The sequence below is a fragment of the Mobula birostris genome, chromosome 7 (genome assembly GCF_030028105.1).
Source record: "Mobula birostris isolate sMobBir1 chromosome 7, sMobBir1.hap1, whole genome shotgun sequence".
Classification (NCBI taxonomy): Eukaryota; Metazoa; Chordata; class Chondrichthyes; order Myliobatiformes; family Myliobatidae; genus Mobula; species Mobula birostris.
This window is the reverse complement of record NC_092376.1, coordinates 58,983,412-58,998,384: the sequence shown is the minus strand read 5'-3', so window position 1 is coordinate 58,998,384 and position 14,973 is coordinate 58,983,412. Positions and strand designations below refer to the sequence as shown.

Here is a 14,973-nt window from a genome sequence, read left to right as displayed (position 1 = left end):
TCTGACACACCGTTTCTATCCCCTGCTGTAATTTGTAATCCACATCCCCGCTGCTGTTTGGAGGCCTGTATACGACTGCCATTTGGGTCCTTTTACTCTTGCCATTTCTTAACTCAACCCATAGAGACTCTACACTTTCCGATTCTATGCCATATAATACAGGGCCACACCACCCCTTCTGTCTACTAACCTACTTTTCCAATACATCGTATATCCTTGGATGTTCAGCCTCCATTGGCAGCTATCCTTTAGCCAAGTTTCGGAGATGGCCACAATGTCATATTGCCAGTCTGTAGCTGAATGTCAAGGTCATCTATTTTATTTCTTATGCTGTGTGCATTCAAATATAACACTTTCAGTCCAGTATTTCTTGCTTACTGCTTTAACTACACCATGCCTCTATTGCCCTGTAATCATCCCACTGGCTGTGATTATGCCTCATCTCCTGTCTGTCCTTTGTATCATTTCTGTTGCACATATCATAGAGTAATGCAGCATAAGAACTGGCCCTTTGTCCCAACTGGTCCGAGGTGGTCCTCACAGCACCCTCTCTGCTGGTCCCAGTCATCCACGTTTGTACCGTAACGCTTCAAGACCCTTCCCTCCATGCATCTGCACGCCACTTAAATGTTGGAATTGTACCTGCTTCAACCATTTTCTCTGGTTGCTCATCCCAGGTATTCACTGCATTATGTAAAGAAGTTCTCGGGTTTCTTTAAATCTCTCCCCTCATATCTTGTATCTGTGTCCTCTGATTTTGGACTTCCCAACCCTGGGGAAAATACTTGACTGTCCTCCTTATCCATACTGCTCATGATTTTATAAGCTTCTATGGGGTATATCTGTCTTCTACGATCTGGTTAATGAAGACCCAGAGTAATACACACTCAAAATGCTGGAGGAACTCAGCAAATCAAGCAGCACCTGTGGAAAGGAATAAAGAGTTGACATTTTCTGCTGAGACCCTGCAATGGTCTTGATGAAAGAACTTAGCCTGAACTTTGTATTCTTCTTCCATTGATGCTATGCTACTTGACCTGCTGGGTTCCTCTAGCATTTTGTGTGTCACTCTAGATTTCCAGCATCTGCAGAATAGCTTGTGTTTGTAATAAAGATCCAGTGTTGCTGACCTCCTTCTATAACCCAGGCCCTCCAATACATGCAACCTCCTTGCAAATCTCCTCCTTGAGCTTGACAATGTCTTCCTCATAAAAGGGCGATCAAAGCTGTACACAATGCTCCAAAGCTGTACACCAATGACTTGTATAACTGCGACATGATATCCCCACTCCTAAACTTGATGTGCTGACTGATGAAGGCCACCTTCACCACCCGGTCTACTATGCAGCTCTTTTAGTGAAAAGACTAAAACTTGTAGTCCCAGGTCCCTCTGTTCCACAATGCCCATTTCCATTACTGATCAAGATCCAGAAAGCCTATGCCCATTTAGTCTCAGAGCCAAGTAGATCTTTTCCAAACTGGCAAATGGTTGCATATTTAGTGTGTTTCCTTGAGGCAAAACAGACATCGGCTATTTTATGAAAGCGGTTACTGAATTTAATGTGACTCACAAAAAGCCCATTACTCTGAAGAGTTGACATTGAGATGATATACCTTTTGCTTCTGGAAATTTTATTTGTCTCAAGGAAACTGGTGCTAGACATCTCCTTCAGGGTCAAGAGCCAGATTAGATGCTCCTGCATACTGTTGACTGAAACGCGTGGATAGAGACAGAACTTCCAGGAGGCTGCATGGTCTGTGGCCTTTCTGTTGTACTGACCCATGTAGGTTTGCAGGTTCTCTGTGTCAGCCTGTGGGAATGTTGCTGAGCTGTTCTCTTCCCTGAAGCTATGAATTATTTGGAAGCAGTTAACCTAAACAGTCTAATCCTGAGTTTTGCTTTCTCTTTCCATTTGAGTTCCACTCGAAGAAGCAGATTCTGCATATTTTTCCCGAAGCTGAGGATGAAGAACCTCTGTCTTCTATGATTGCTTCCCACCATAACACAGAGGTTTCACAGCTCTCCAACCTGTGTGAATAGATCTTTAGTTCCTTGAGGTTTTCTAGGGTAGGAGCTGCTTCATTGCTAGAGAAGGTTTATCAGTGGTGCCTAAATTTGTCTTCCAGTGTGAGTGGTTTTGTTGAACTCTTTGCATAAATGCAGTAGTTACCACATTAAATGTGACACAGTAAAATTCGTTATTCATAATGGTAATTTTAATGCTACATTGTACTTCTGAAAAGATTCTCTTTTCCTTAAGGTCGGTTAACAAACAAAAATCCCAGCGTCACCAGCTGGGTTCCAGGTTTAATTATTTTCCAAACTGGCAAATGCTTGCATATGTTAGTGTGTTGCCTTGAGGCAAAACAGACATCAGCTATTCTATGAAACAGTGGTTTTCTATGTTCATAATTTAAAGTTGCGTGCTTTTAATCAGTTCTGTGAATAGAGGTTACTGAACTTAATGTGACTCACAAATAGCCCATTACTCTAAGAGTTGATACTGAGATGCAAAGTAGCATTCATTTGAGTGCCTGCAAAGTTTCTACTGCAAGAAATCAAATATTTAAAACTGTTATTTCCTCATAAAACTCAAAATCAGTACAAAATTGAGAATAGCAGAGTGATGATGGACCTCGGTGACTTAGCAAGCTAAAATTTAAATACATCATTTGCAACAGTATTGTCATTGTTGCTATGGTGATCAAGATAAAGCAATAATTGCCTGAATGTTTTGAAGCAGTTTTTGAAAGTTTTGTAACTCCATATTTAATTTATAAATATTAAACATTGTTTTGGAGAGTTGCTACTTTTTATCAGTCACGTGAACAACAAGTAGCTGACTTTCTATCCTGCTCTGTTCAGTTCTACATTGTTGGAAATGTGCTGTTAGATTGAGACTTTAAAACAAGACCCCCATTGTTCACTCACTGAGATAAAATTGTTATATAAACACGAGGTAGGAGTAGGAGTTGGCCATCTGCCTCATCGAGCCTGCTCCACCATTCAATAAGATTATGGCCGATCTGACCATGGACTCATCTCCATCTACCTGCCTTTTTCCCAATAACCCTTAATTAATAACCCTTAATTTCCCTACTATGCAACTATCTATCCAACCTTGTCGTAAATATATTTACTGAGGTAGCCTCCACTGCTTCATTAGACAGAGAATGCCACAGATACACCACTCTCTGGGAAAAGCAGTTCTTCCTCATCTCCATCCTAAATTTACTGCGCTAAATCTTGAGGCTATGTCCCCTGGTTCTAGTCTCACTGACCAGTGGAAACAACTTTCCTGCCTCTATCTTATCTATCCCTTTCATAATTTTATGTTTCTATAAGATCTCCTCTCATCCTTCTGAATTCCAGCAAGTACAGTCCCAGGTGACTCAATCTCTCCTCATAGTCCAATTTTTTCATCTCTAGAATCAAAGCCAGTATTTCCTTCCTCAAGTAAGTTGACCAGAACTGCACGCAGTACTCCAGGTGCGGCTTCACCAGTACCCTGTACAGAAACTTCATGCTCATAAATTCAATCCCTCCAGCAATGAAGGGCACTTGTATATTTTTCTTTGAGATCATACTGACATTTTGGCCAATACTTATTGGACAATGGACATCATATTTATAACAAACATGTTAATTGGTCATTTCACATTGCACTTTGCAGAAACATGTGCAGAAATTGCTTGCTAGCTATAATGGTAGGGGCATTTGTGGCTCAGTTCCTAACTCATCTCTGAGTTGGAAGGTTTTAGGTGCAAGTCCCACATAAAACAAATTTGTAAATACTCCGTAAGACATTGGGCAGAACCAAAGCATTCCATCCTTTCGAGTCTGCTCTGCCTTTCGATCATGGCTGATTTATTTTCCTTCAAACTCCATTTTGTTGCTTTCTCCCTGTAACCTTTGACATCCTTACTAATTAAGAACCTATCAACCTCGCTTCAAATATACTCAATGATTTGTCCTCCACAGCCACCTGTGGCAGTGAATTGCACAGATTTGCCACCCTCTGTCTAAAGAAATTTCTCCTTATCTCTGTTCTAAAGGAGCTGTGCCCTCTGGACCTAGACTCTTCTACATGTAGAAACATAATCTCCCTATCCACTCTCGGTTTTTCAATACTTTGTAGGTTTCAATGAGATTCCTTCATTCTTCTGCACTCCAGCGAGTACAGCCCCAGAGTCATCAAATGCTCCTCATGTGCTAACCCTTTCATTCCGGGGATGAGTCTCGTAAATCTCCTCCGGACTGTCTCCAATGCCAGGACATCCATTCTTACATATGGGGTCTCGAACTGTTTTCAGTACTCAGTGTGTTCTAACCAATGCCTTATAAATGTGAATGTTCTGGCAGTTTTTGGTAGTACCATTGTAGCATGTGGTTGTTTGAGTTACTGTTACCTTCCTGAACCAGTCTGGTCATTCTCCTCTGACCTCTCATCAACAAGGTATTTTCACCCACAGAACTGTCGGTCACTGGATTTTTTTTTATTTTTTGCATCATTCTGTGTAAACTCTTGAGACTGTTGAAATTCCAGGAGATCAGCAGTTTCTGAGACACTCAAAACCACCCCCCCGCCCCCCTGCCCCCCCCCCCCGTGACATCAACAACCATTCCATCATCAAAATCACTTTGATCACATTTCTTCCCTGTTCTGATGTTTGGTCTGAATAACTGAACCTCCTTGACTATGTAAGAAAGCAAACATTTAGAGGATTGAGAAGCTCTTAAAAACCAACAGAGCGTAACTAAAAAAGCCATAAGGAGAGAAAGGGTGAAATATGAACTAGCCAATAATGTAAAAGAGGATACCAAAAGATTTTTTCGGGTATGTAGAGAGTAAAAGAGAAGGGAGAGAAGATCTCCGACTGCTAGAATATGGTGTTGGAGACGTAGTAATGGGGAACAAAGAAATGGTGGGGAACTAAATAAGTATTTTGCATCCATCTTCACTGTGGAAGACCCTAGCAGTATACCAGAAATATGTCGTGGACAGGAGTTAGTGCAATTGCTATTACTAGGGAGAAGGTGCTTGGGAAACTAAAAAAGTCTGAAGGGTAATAAGTCACCTGGAACAGATGGGCTACACCCCAGGGCTCTGAAAGAGGTTGCTGGAGAGATGATGGAGGCATTGGTAATGGTACTTCAAGAATCACTAGATTCTGGCATGGTTCCAGAGAACGAGAACATTGAAAATGTCACTCCTTTAATCAAGAAGGGTGGGAAGCAGAAAAGAAAGGAAATTATAGGCCACTTAGCCTGACCTCCATGGTTGGGAAGGTTCATTGCTACAGGCAGCTTTGGAAGTCAGATCATTGGGTGTATTTAAGGCGAAGGTTGATAGGTTCTTGATTAGTCAGAGTGTGAAAGCTTACAGGGAGAAGGCTGGAGAATGGGGTTGAGAGGGAAAATAGATTGGCCATAATGAAATGGCGGCGCAGACTTGACAGGCCAAATGGCCTAATTCTGCTCCTGTATTTTATGGTCTTGCGTCTGCATGCTTTTATGTTTTAACTTACTGCCACATGATTAGCTGATTTGATATGTGCCTTAATGAGCACGTGTACAGATGCACCTAATAAACTGACCACTGAGTGTATATTGTGCAGCTGTTGCATATTTGTGTGGCTTGAACTTTGGTTCATCCACAAAATTTTGAGCTCCATGAAAGATAGGATGAAAATTATCACTTGTCTAGGGGAGGATATTTTGGGTTTCAATGTAAGAATTGGAAGTTGGAGTGGTTTTGAAAATTAAAAAAAATCAATACTTTCATTGAAGTGCTTCACTGAAGAGGTTTGATTCCTTTAGCAAAAACAATGATGGCGATATTCCCCATTGGGTCACACTATCTGTAGGGAGAGTGGACATTTTTAGCTGTTCACCCATGCTTTACATTGACTCCCCCTTCTTGGGGGGGGGGTGTATCTTGATGTCTACAGTTTCTTTCTACTGTTCTGTGGGGAGAGATGGGACGTGTGTATGGTGAATTGCAATCTAGGCCAGACCTAGTGAAAATGTTCTGTATCAATGCTGGAAAAATCATTTAGGATGTTTTGTGTTTGAAGAAGTTCACCCATCATTCAAGTGCAAGGAATACAGATCCAAGCTGTCTAGCTTCTCATGAAATAAATAGGAGGAGGAGTAGGCCATCCGGCTCATTGAGCCTGCCCCGCCATTCAATAAGATCATGGCTGATCTGTCTGTAAACTCAGCTCCATCTACCTACCTTTTCCACATATCCCTTAATTCCCTTTCTATGTAAAAATCTATCTGTTTCTTAAATATATTTAGTGAGGAAGCCTCAACTACTTCCCTGGGCAGAGAATTCCACAGATTGACCACTCTCTGAGAAAAACAGTTTCTCCTCATCTCCGTCCTAAACCATCTCCCCTGAATCTTGAGGCAATGTCCCCTAGTTCTAGTCTCACCTACCAATGGAAGCAACTTTCCTACTTCTATCTTATCTATCCCTTTCAAAATTTTGTTTGTTTCTATAAGATCCCCTCTCATTCTTCTGAACTCCAGAGAGTATAGTCCCAGACGACTCAATCTCTCCTCATTGGTTAACCCCTTCATCTCTGGAATCAACCTGGTGAATCTCCTCTACACTGCCTCCAAAGCCAGTATAACCTTCCTCAAGTATGGAGACCAGAACTGCACACAGTACTCCAGGTGTGGCCTCACCAGTACCTTGTATAGTTGCAGCATGACCTCCCTTATCTTGAATTCAATCCACCAGCAATGAAGGCCAACATTCCGTTCGTCTTCTTAATAACCTGTTGTACCTGCAAACCAACTTTTTGCCATTCATAAACAAGCACTCCCAAGTCCCTCTGCAGAACAACATGCTGCCATCTTTCACCATTTAAATAATAATCCGCTCTTCTATTGTTCTTCCAAAGTGGATGATCTCGCATTTACCGACGTTGTATTCCATCTGCCAGACCTTGGCCCACACACTTAACCTATCTATATCCCTCTGCCGACTCTCCACATCCTCTGTACAATTTCCTTTTCCACTCAATTTAGTGTCATCAGCAAATTTTGCTACGCTACACTCAGTCCCCTCTTCCAAATCATCAATGTAAATGGTAAACAGCTGCGGGCCCAGCACTGATCCCTGCGGCACCCCACTCACCACCAACTGCCAACCGGAAAAACACCCATTTATACCAACTCTCTGCCTTCTATCTGTTAACCAATCAACTATCCATGCCGATACATTTCCTCCGACTCCATGCATCCGTATCTTATCTATAAGTCTTTTGTGCGGCACCTTATCGAAGGCCTTCTGGAAATCCAAGTATACAACATCCACCTGTACCCCTCTATCCATTGCACTCATTATGTCCTCAAAGAACTCCAGTAAGTTTGTCAAACAGGACCTGCCCTTTCTGAATCCATGCTGCATCTGTCTAATGGCTCCTTTCTAAATGTTTTGTTATTTCTTCCTTAATGACAGCTTCAAGCATTTTCCTGACTACAGACGTTAAGCTAACTGGCCTATAGTTGCCCGTCTTTTGCCTACATCCTTTTTTAAAAAGTGGCGTGACATTTGCTGTCTTCCAATCTACCGGGATCTGCCCAGAGTCTAGAGGGTTTTGATAAGTGATTACCAACGTGTCTACTATAACCTCCGCCAATTCCTTCAGCACCCTGGGATGCATCCCATCAGGACCAGGGGACTTGTCTACTTTCAGGTCCTCTAGTTTGCTCATCACTCTCTCTTTAGTGATAGTGATTTTATCGAGGTCCTCACCTCCCATTTTGTCCATAACATCCTTCTTTGGCATATTAGATGTGTCCTCCACCATGAAGACCGATACAAAATAGTTCTTCAATGCCTCAGCCACTTCCTTATCACCCCATATCAATTTCCCCTTTTTGTCTTCCAAGGGACCTACGTTGACTTTAGCCACCCTCTTCCATTTCATATATTTATAAAAACTTTTGCTATCTGTTTTTATATTTTATGCTAATTTACTTTCATACTCTATCTTCCCTTTCCTTATTTCTTGTTTAGTTGTTCTCTGTTGCTTTTTAAAGTTTTCCCAATCCTCCAGTCTCCCACTACTCTTTGCAACTTTGTACACACGAGCTTTTAATTTGATACTATCTTTTATTTCCTTAGTTATCCAAGGCTGACTCTCCCCACACTTGCTGTCCTTACTTTTGACTGGAATATACTTTTGAGCACTGTGGAAAAATCTCTTTGAAAGTATTCCACTGTTCCTCAACTGTCCTATCAGATAGCCTGTGCTCCCAATCCACATTAGCCAACTCCTCCCTCATCCTGTTGTAGTCTCCCTTGTTCAAGCATAATACACTAGTTTTAGATGTAACTATTTCATCCTCCATCTGGATGTGAAATTCAATCATACTATGATCACTCTTTCCAAGATGATCCTGACTTCAAGATCGTTAATCTTATCTGTCTCATTGCACAGGACTAGATCTAAGATAGTGAACCCTTGCAGGTTCACTAACATGCTGCTTAAGAAAGCCATCACGGATGCATTTTATGAAGACTTCCTCGACCAACCAGATTCACCCAATATATGTGGAAGTTAAAATCCCCCATGACAACTGCTGTTCCGTTCTTACAAGCCTCAGTTATTTCTTGGTTAATCACCTCTGCCGCTGCAATATTTTTATTAGGTGGCCTATAGACAACACCCACCAGTGATATTTTTTTTCCCTTTACTATTCTTAATCTCTACAGATGAACTCAACATTCTGCTCCGTAGATCTTGTATCGTCTCTCACAATCACCCTGATCTCATCCCTAATCAAGAGCGCCACACCACCTCCTCTGCCTTCCTGCCTATCTTTCTGTATTACCTGATACCCTCCGATATTTAATTCCCAGTCATCTCCACCTTGCAACCAGGTTTCTGTAATGGCCACTAAATCATATGCCTTGGTACTGATCTGTGCCACAAGTTCACTAACCTTGTTTCTAATACTGCAGGCATTCAGTCTATCTGTATCCCGTTGCGGAATCATTATCGTCAACGTGGTATGCCTTTTGACCTAGTTTTGTATCATTGGCAAACTTGGAAAACTTAAATTTTATTACCCCTTTGAAGTTATTAGTGTAAATATTTGAGGGTCAAGGTCTGATCCCTGGACTGCTCCAGTAGTTCAGTACTTGCGGTCTGTAAAAGGACATGCTTATTCCAGCCAGTTTCTATTGACATTCAGCTTGATCATCCATGGGAAAACATTTCCTCCAGTAGCTTGAGCTCTTAATTTATGCTCAGCTTTGATATAGTACATTGTCATTTGCCTTTTGGAAATCTAAATACAATACATCTAAATGTTTCCAACTATCAACTCTCCACGTCACATCCTCAAAAGTATTCAGCCATACTTGTTGAATGTTCAAAGTAGAATTTATTATCAGAGTACATGCATGTCACCACATATAACCCTGAAGTTCTTTTTCTGAAGGGTATACTTAGCAAATCTATGGAACAGTAACTGTAAACAGAATCAATGGACAGCAAACTGCAATGCAATTATAAATAAATAGCAATAAATAATGAGCATGAAATAACAAGATAAAAGAGTCCTTAAATGAATGTAGTTATCCTCTTTTGTTCAAGAGCATGATGGTTGCTAACTGTTCCTGAACCTGGTGTTGAGAATCTTGAAGCATTTGTACCTTCTACCTGATGGCAGCAGCGAGAAAAGGGCATGGTATGGGCGATGAGGATCTTTGGATACTGCTTTCTGCAGCAACATTTGACGTAGATGTGCTCAATGGTTGGGAAAGTTTTACCAGTGATGTTCTGGGCTGAATCCTATACCTTTTGTAGGATATTCTCCTCATGTGATTTACCTTTTATAAAACCATGTTCTCTAGGTTTGATCAACACACACAAAATGCTGGAGGAACTCGGCAGGCCAGGCAGCATCTAAGGAAAAAAAGTACTTCAACGTTTCAGGCCAAGACCATTCGGCAGGACAGTCCTTGGAAATCTAGCATCTGCCGAGTTTTGCTTGTTTGTCTCTAGGTTTGATATTCAGCTATCTATTATGATTAGTTATTGACTCTAGCATCCTGCCAACCATAGATGTTAGACCAACTGGCCTATGGTTCCCCATCTTTGTTGGCAACATACTGTCTCTTTCTCATGGAATCACTTTTTTCATTTGAGTTGAATTTCTGCTGAGTGTTATGGACCAGTTGTTTGAATAACTGCTACTGTTAATCTCAGTCACCTCTGTCAGCCCACTGACATAGTCCAAATTGGATAATTCCTTTGTACCATTATAACTTCATTTTTAAGTTGGAAGCACAGATTTGAATATGCTAATATTTTACACATTGCATGGCAGATATACATAATTGCATCTGTTCAACCTTCTGAATTTTATGTTGAACATTTCTCTTGGGAAAAGTTAGACTTTTTTTCCCAAAAATTATCTCATACCTCACCTTGGAAGTTGAAAATAAATATCAAAAATGAATTTTATTGCACTTCAATATATTTTCTGTTTAAATGATTTGATCTTTGGGAATACCAATAATTGCACATTTTAAATTTAATTGTATTGGTTAAGTACTCCTCAGATTGAAATCCTGATTATGGCATTGTTGCAGAGATAAATGGGGATTAGATTGCTTCATGCTTTAAATGTAGCAATTATTTTGATAGCTGCAAGAGCAATTCTTCACAGCTTTAGAATGGTATTTATTTTATAGTGCATAATTGTGTTCAGTCTGTATTTCCCACAGATTTCTATGTTGGAATTAGCTACATTTTAAAACCATTTCCTGGATTAATATAATTTGAGAAATATAGTAATTATGTGTCACTATGAAGGCAATGGTGTTTACTGCATTTCGGATTGCAGTTGAAATTATTGTAAGCCAATGATTTCATTTTCAGATTTTGCATAACTTTCAGTTGTGAAAATTTCACTATGGGTACCTGTGTATGGCACTATGAATTGGAGATGTGCAGAAGAATTATTGGTGCAATGGTATGATTTGCTGTATATCATGGTCCTCAATATTGACTATGTAACTTCTGGATATTCAGAGATCTGTCTAAATAATGTGCCCGTTACTAAATATTTATTTATTATTCATAGGGTTTATTTAAAATTCAAAATAATTGCATTGTGTTTGGAAGCTACTGCTTGTGACAGCTCTGGAAACCTAAATGCAGTTATGCTCTCTGTGGCCAGGAAAATAATTAGATATTCACTTCCAGAGCTAATACTTTCCACTACCCTGCTGTTGGAGCACAGATAAACAATTTATTGAAGCTATTTCTGTTACAGAAAGATTTCTTCTTTTTAGCTTTGGTCTGAATGATGATCTGTCATTATTCTTCTGAATACTACTTTGACAGAGTGCTGTTTAATTTAGTTGTGGTTGATTTACTTGATAGTTATACAGAGTGAAAGTACCATAGGTTTTCTGCACAAATGTAGAACAACATTGAACTAGCCAGCAAACAATGGTCAAGGTAGAACTTCCACTTAATGTTTAGTGAATATTTCTTCATTGCAGTGATCAGCGGTTTGCCCAGGAATCGAGGTTATTTGTGGGTTGAGGTAATACATTGACAAAAAGATTATTTTCCATCAGCAGGCATACAATTATAAGAATATAATCATTTGGTTCTTTCAGTTAGTGTTCCTTGCTTTATTACCATGTTTGTTTGCCGTGTGTGTGTGTGTATATAATTTTTAAAAAAACAAATATCAAATTATAATCCCCCAAAAGACAAAACTTGAAAATCGATATTTTGTTAATCTGAATCTGATCTCAAAATTCACAGCTGTCATATTGTGGGGTTAACAATGCTGTTGAATCAGATTGTTAACATTGATTAGGCAAGGTCTCTTGATGTCAGTTGTTAAATTTTGTAACTTTAAAGCATTAAACTAATTCAAAGGAAACTAATCCAAAATGTAAATCTAACTTTGTTTTATTTTAAGTAAAGTGTGTACATATCGTGTGGTTGCGTGATGACGTATGCAATTCACGTATTTATACATATAACTTTTAATGAATTATTTAAAGAAAGAATGCTTAATCAACCTACTTAAAGATTGCTCAAATATTTCTGAAAGATTGCTCAAATATTACTGAAAGATTAAGTACACAACACTCCTTCCTGCATTGCGATAAACTCCAACTCAATACCGAATGCGTCTCAACTACACACACAGTGTATTATATAATACAACTACTGAATACAGTCGTCCACAGCAGTGTAAATTTTAAACTATTCCATTCAGGACGAAATATTTAATCACTGTGGAGGATTTCATACTCTTGTGGGATAATGTTTCCCTGACAAGGGGGATCGCTCTGCTTGGCAGGTGAGACTTGTGGTTGTGAAAACGATCTCGGGTCTGGGGCCTCCTCTGTGGTGGTCGCAGGAGTTGACTCTGAGGGTGCAGGAAGTGATTCTGAAAGCAGTAGTTGCTTTTGTTTCTTGTTTTTCTGTCTTTCTCTTCCTCCTTTTTCTAGTTTGTGCATCTTGATCCTGGAAAGGTGCATTTCGTTCAGTGCAATATTCTCATTAATTCAATTGCTCCCTTTGTGATCGGATCTCTCCTCTTGGTTTTCTCATCCACATATTCAGCTGACAAATCCTCTGTTGTATCTCCATTGACTCCTTTCTTTTTGGCCTTCCATTCATCCAAGTGGGCTTTGGTCTTTGCATCTGCTTTACAAGCTGCTTCTCTTCCACGTGAAGTTCATGAAATAACCTTAATGAACATGGTAGTTTCTGCTTTTTTTTTGTACTCACAAAAGCCAAATGCTTTCAGCTTGCCTGAAGCTCCTTGAAGTAAGTGGGTGTGTGCGTGTGCGTGTACGTATGCATGCACGCACGCTTGGGGCAAGCTATGTTGCCACTGGACTGTGTGGCGACACTTGCAGGCTGCCGCCAGCGCATCCTTGCGTTATGTTGGTTGTTAATGTAAGTGATGCATTTCACTGTATGTTTTGATGTACATGTGAGAAATAAATGAATCTTAGTTTGAAGAAACTCTCAAAGTGCTTGAGGATTTCAGCAGGTCAGGCAGCATCAGTGAAAAGAAGAGTTGATGCTTTGGGTCGAGACCCTTCAGAATCTGACTCTATTCAGACCTCCCACCTTTAAAGGTTGGGACTTTTAAAATGTGTTTACAGTAAGTATTTAAAAGCCAGAGCAGTTTTTATAGAAATTGTTTGTTTTAAAATTTAGTATAAAAAGTTGACTGTATATTTGGAGAAGAAACTAGAAGGTACTTCAGTCAGATTTATAAAATGAGATGATTTTCTTGTATTTGAAAAATGTTCACAGCTGTCATGAGAGGACTGACCTTTAGCCAGTAGTGAATTATATGCCAGTTTGAAATTTGAGGATTGTTGAAATTTAAACTTGTAATTGTATGAAAATTCAGTTCAATTTTTTTTCTGTGAAAGTTACTTCGTGTCCCTACCCCCAGTAATATGTAGTTGTCTATCTAAAAATGTTCCTTGTGCTCTTCTCCAGAACTTGATCTTTAACCTTGAATTTAAAAATAGACATTAATAATCAATATTGTACATTACAGTTTGTTTAGGCTGGGAACCATAATGACCAAAAGAATATCCTCTGTTTAATCTCTGCTGAGTTAGCTATTTCTCTTAAGTCAATTGTGGAAAGGCGTAGTCATGGTGAAAGACAGCTCAGAAATAGGTCCTTGGGTCCACTGAGTTTACCCTGCCCACTAACCACCACTGTTTTGCACACGACACATTTTATTCTCCCCTTGAACTCCCCATTTCCCATTATATCTTTAGCCTACACACTGGGGGCGAACTACAGTGCTAAATTAAAATACTAACCTGCGCACTTCTGAGATGTGGGAAGAAACTGGAGAACCTGGAGGAAATAGGTGTTGTTTGTTCTGGAAGGGAAACATTAGATACGCTGATACTCCAAATCATTATTCCATGAATCCTAGTGTTCATCTGCAACTGGTAGCAGTGTCTCATTGGTAATGAGGTACTACAAGTTACCTAGATCTTGTTGAAAGTATTGTGTTTTTTTTATTATGCATATGGTTGACTGAGATAGTTTTGCTGTAATGCAGGGGTTCCCAATGTGGGGTGCACGGCCCCCTTACTTAATGGTATTGGTCCATGGCATGAAAAGGTTTGGGAGCTCCTGTTCTAATATTAACCTGATGAATATAAAGTTATATTAGGTTCCTTCCCTGTAGTGTCAGCTTGGTCTACCATCATCACTTATTGACATATAAAGGTGCAGCACAAACAAGTGAATACAATTGTTCAGTTCATCAGTTTCTAATAAAAAGAATTGTGAAGCAAATACAATAAAAACAAAGTGTTTGGAGTAGATGGTGATGAGATCTGAAAATGTAGTCAGTAAATTGTCAGTCATAGAGAAGTACAGCACAGAAACAGGCCTTTTGGCCCATCTAGTTCATGGCAAAACCACTTAAGCTGCCTGCTTCTATCGGCCTCTACCGGGACCATAGTTCTCCATGCCCCTACTATCGAAATCGAGCTTGCATACACCACTTACGCTGGCAGCTTATTCCATGCTGTCTTGACCTTCTGAGTGAAGAAGTTTCCCTTCATGTTCCCCTTAAACTTTTCACCTTTCATCCCTAACCCAAGATCTCTGGTTGTTGTCCCACCCTACTTCAGTGAAAAAAGCTTGTTTGCATTTACCCTACCTATACCCCTCATAATTTTGTATACCTCTATCAAATACACTCTACATCCTAAAGAATACAGTCTGAACCTGTTCAATCTTTCCTTGTAACTCGGATCCTACAGACCCAGCAATATCCTTGTAAATTTTCTTTGCACTCTTTCAACCTTGTTTGCATCTTCCTTGTAGGCAGGTTACCAAAACTGCCTACAATATTCCAAGTTAGGCCTTACCAATGTTTTATACAACTTGAACAGAGCACCCCATCTTCTGTCACAATAC

General features: G+C 39.9%; 1 protein-coding gene across 4 annotated transcripts in view; it reads left to right on the top strand.

Moving 5' to 3' along the window:
- The window catches only part of LOC140200235 (mitogen-activated protein kinase kinase kinase kinase 4), a 286,211-nt gene that overhangs the window by 27,111 nt on the left and 244,127 nt on the right, over nucleotides 1-14,973 (top strand). The window contains exon 1 of one of the 4 annotated variants that reach the window (XM_072263248.1): nucleotides 12,199-12,358. The exons of the other annotated variants lie outside the window; for them this stretch is intronic. The gene's annotated coding sequence lies outside the window, so the exon portion shown is untranslated. Of the gene's footprint in view, nucleotides 1-12,198; nucleotides 12,359-14,973 lie in introns of those variants that run through there. 4 annotated transcript variants of the gene reach the window in all.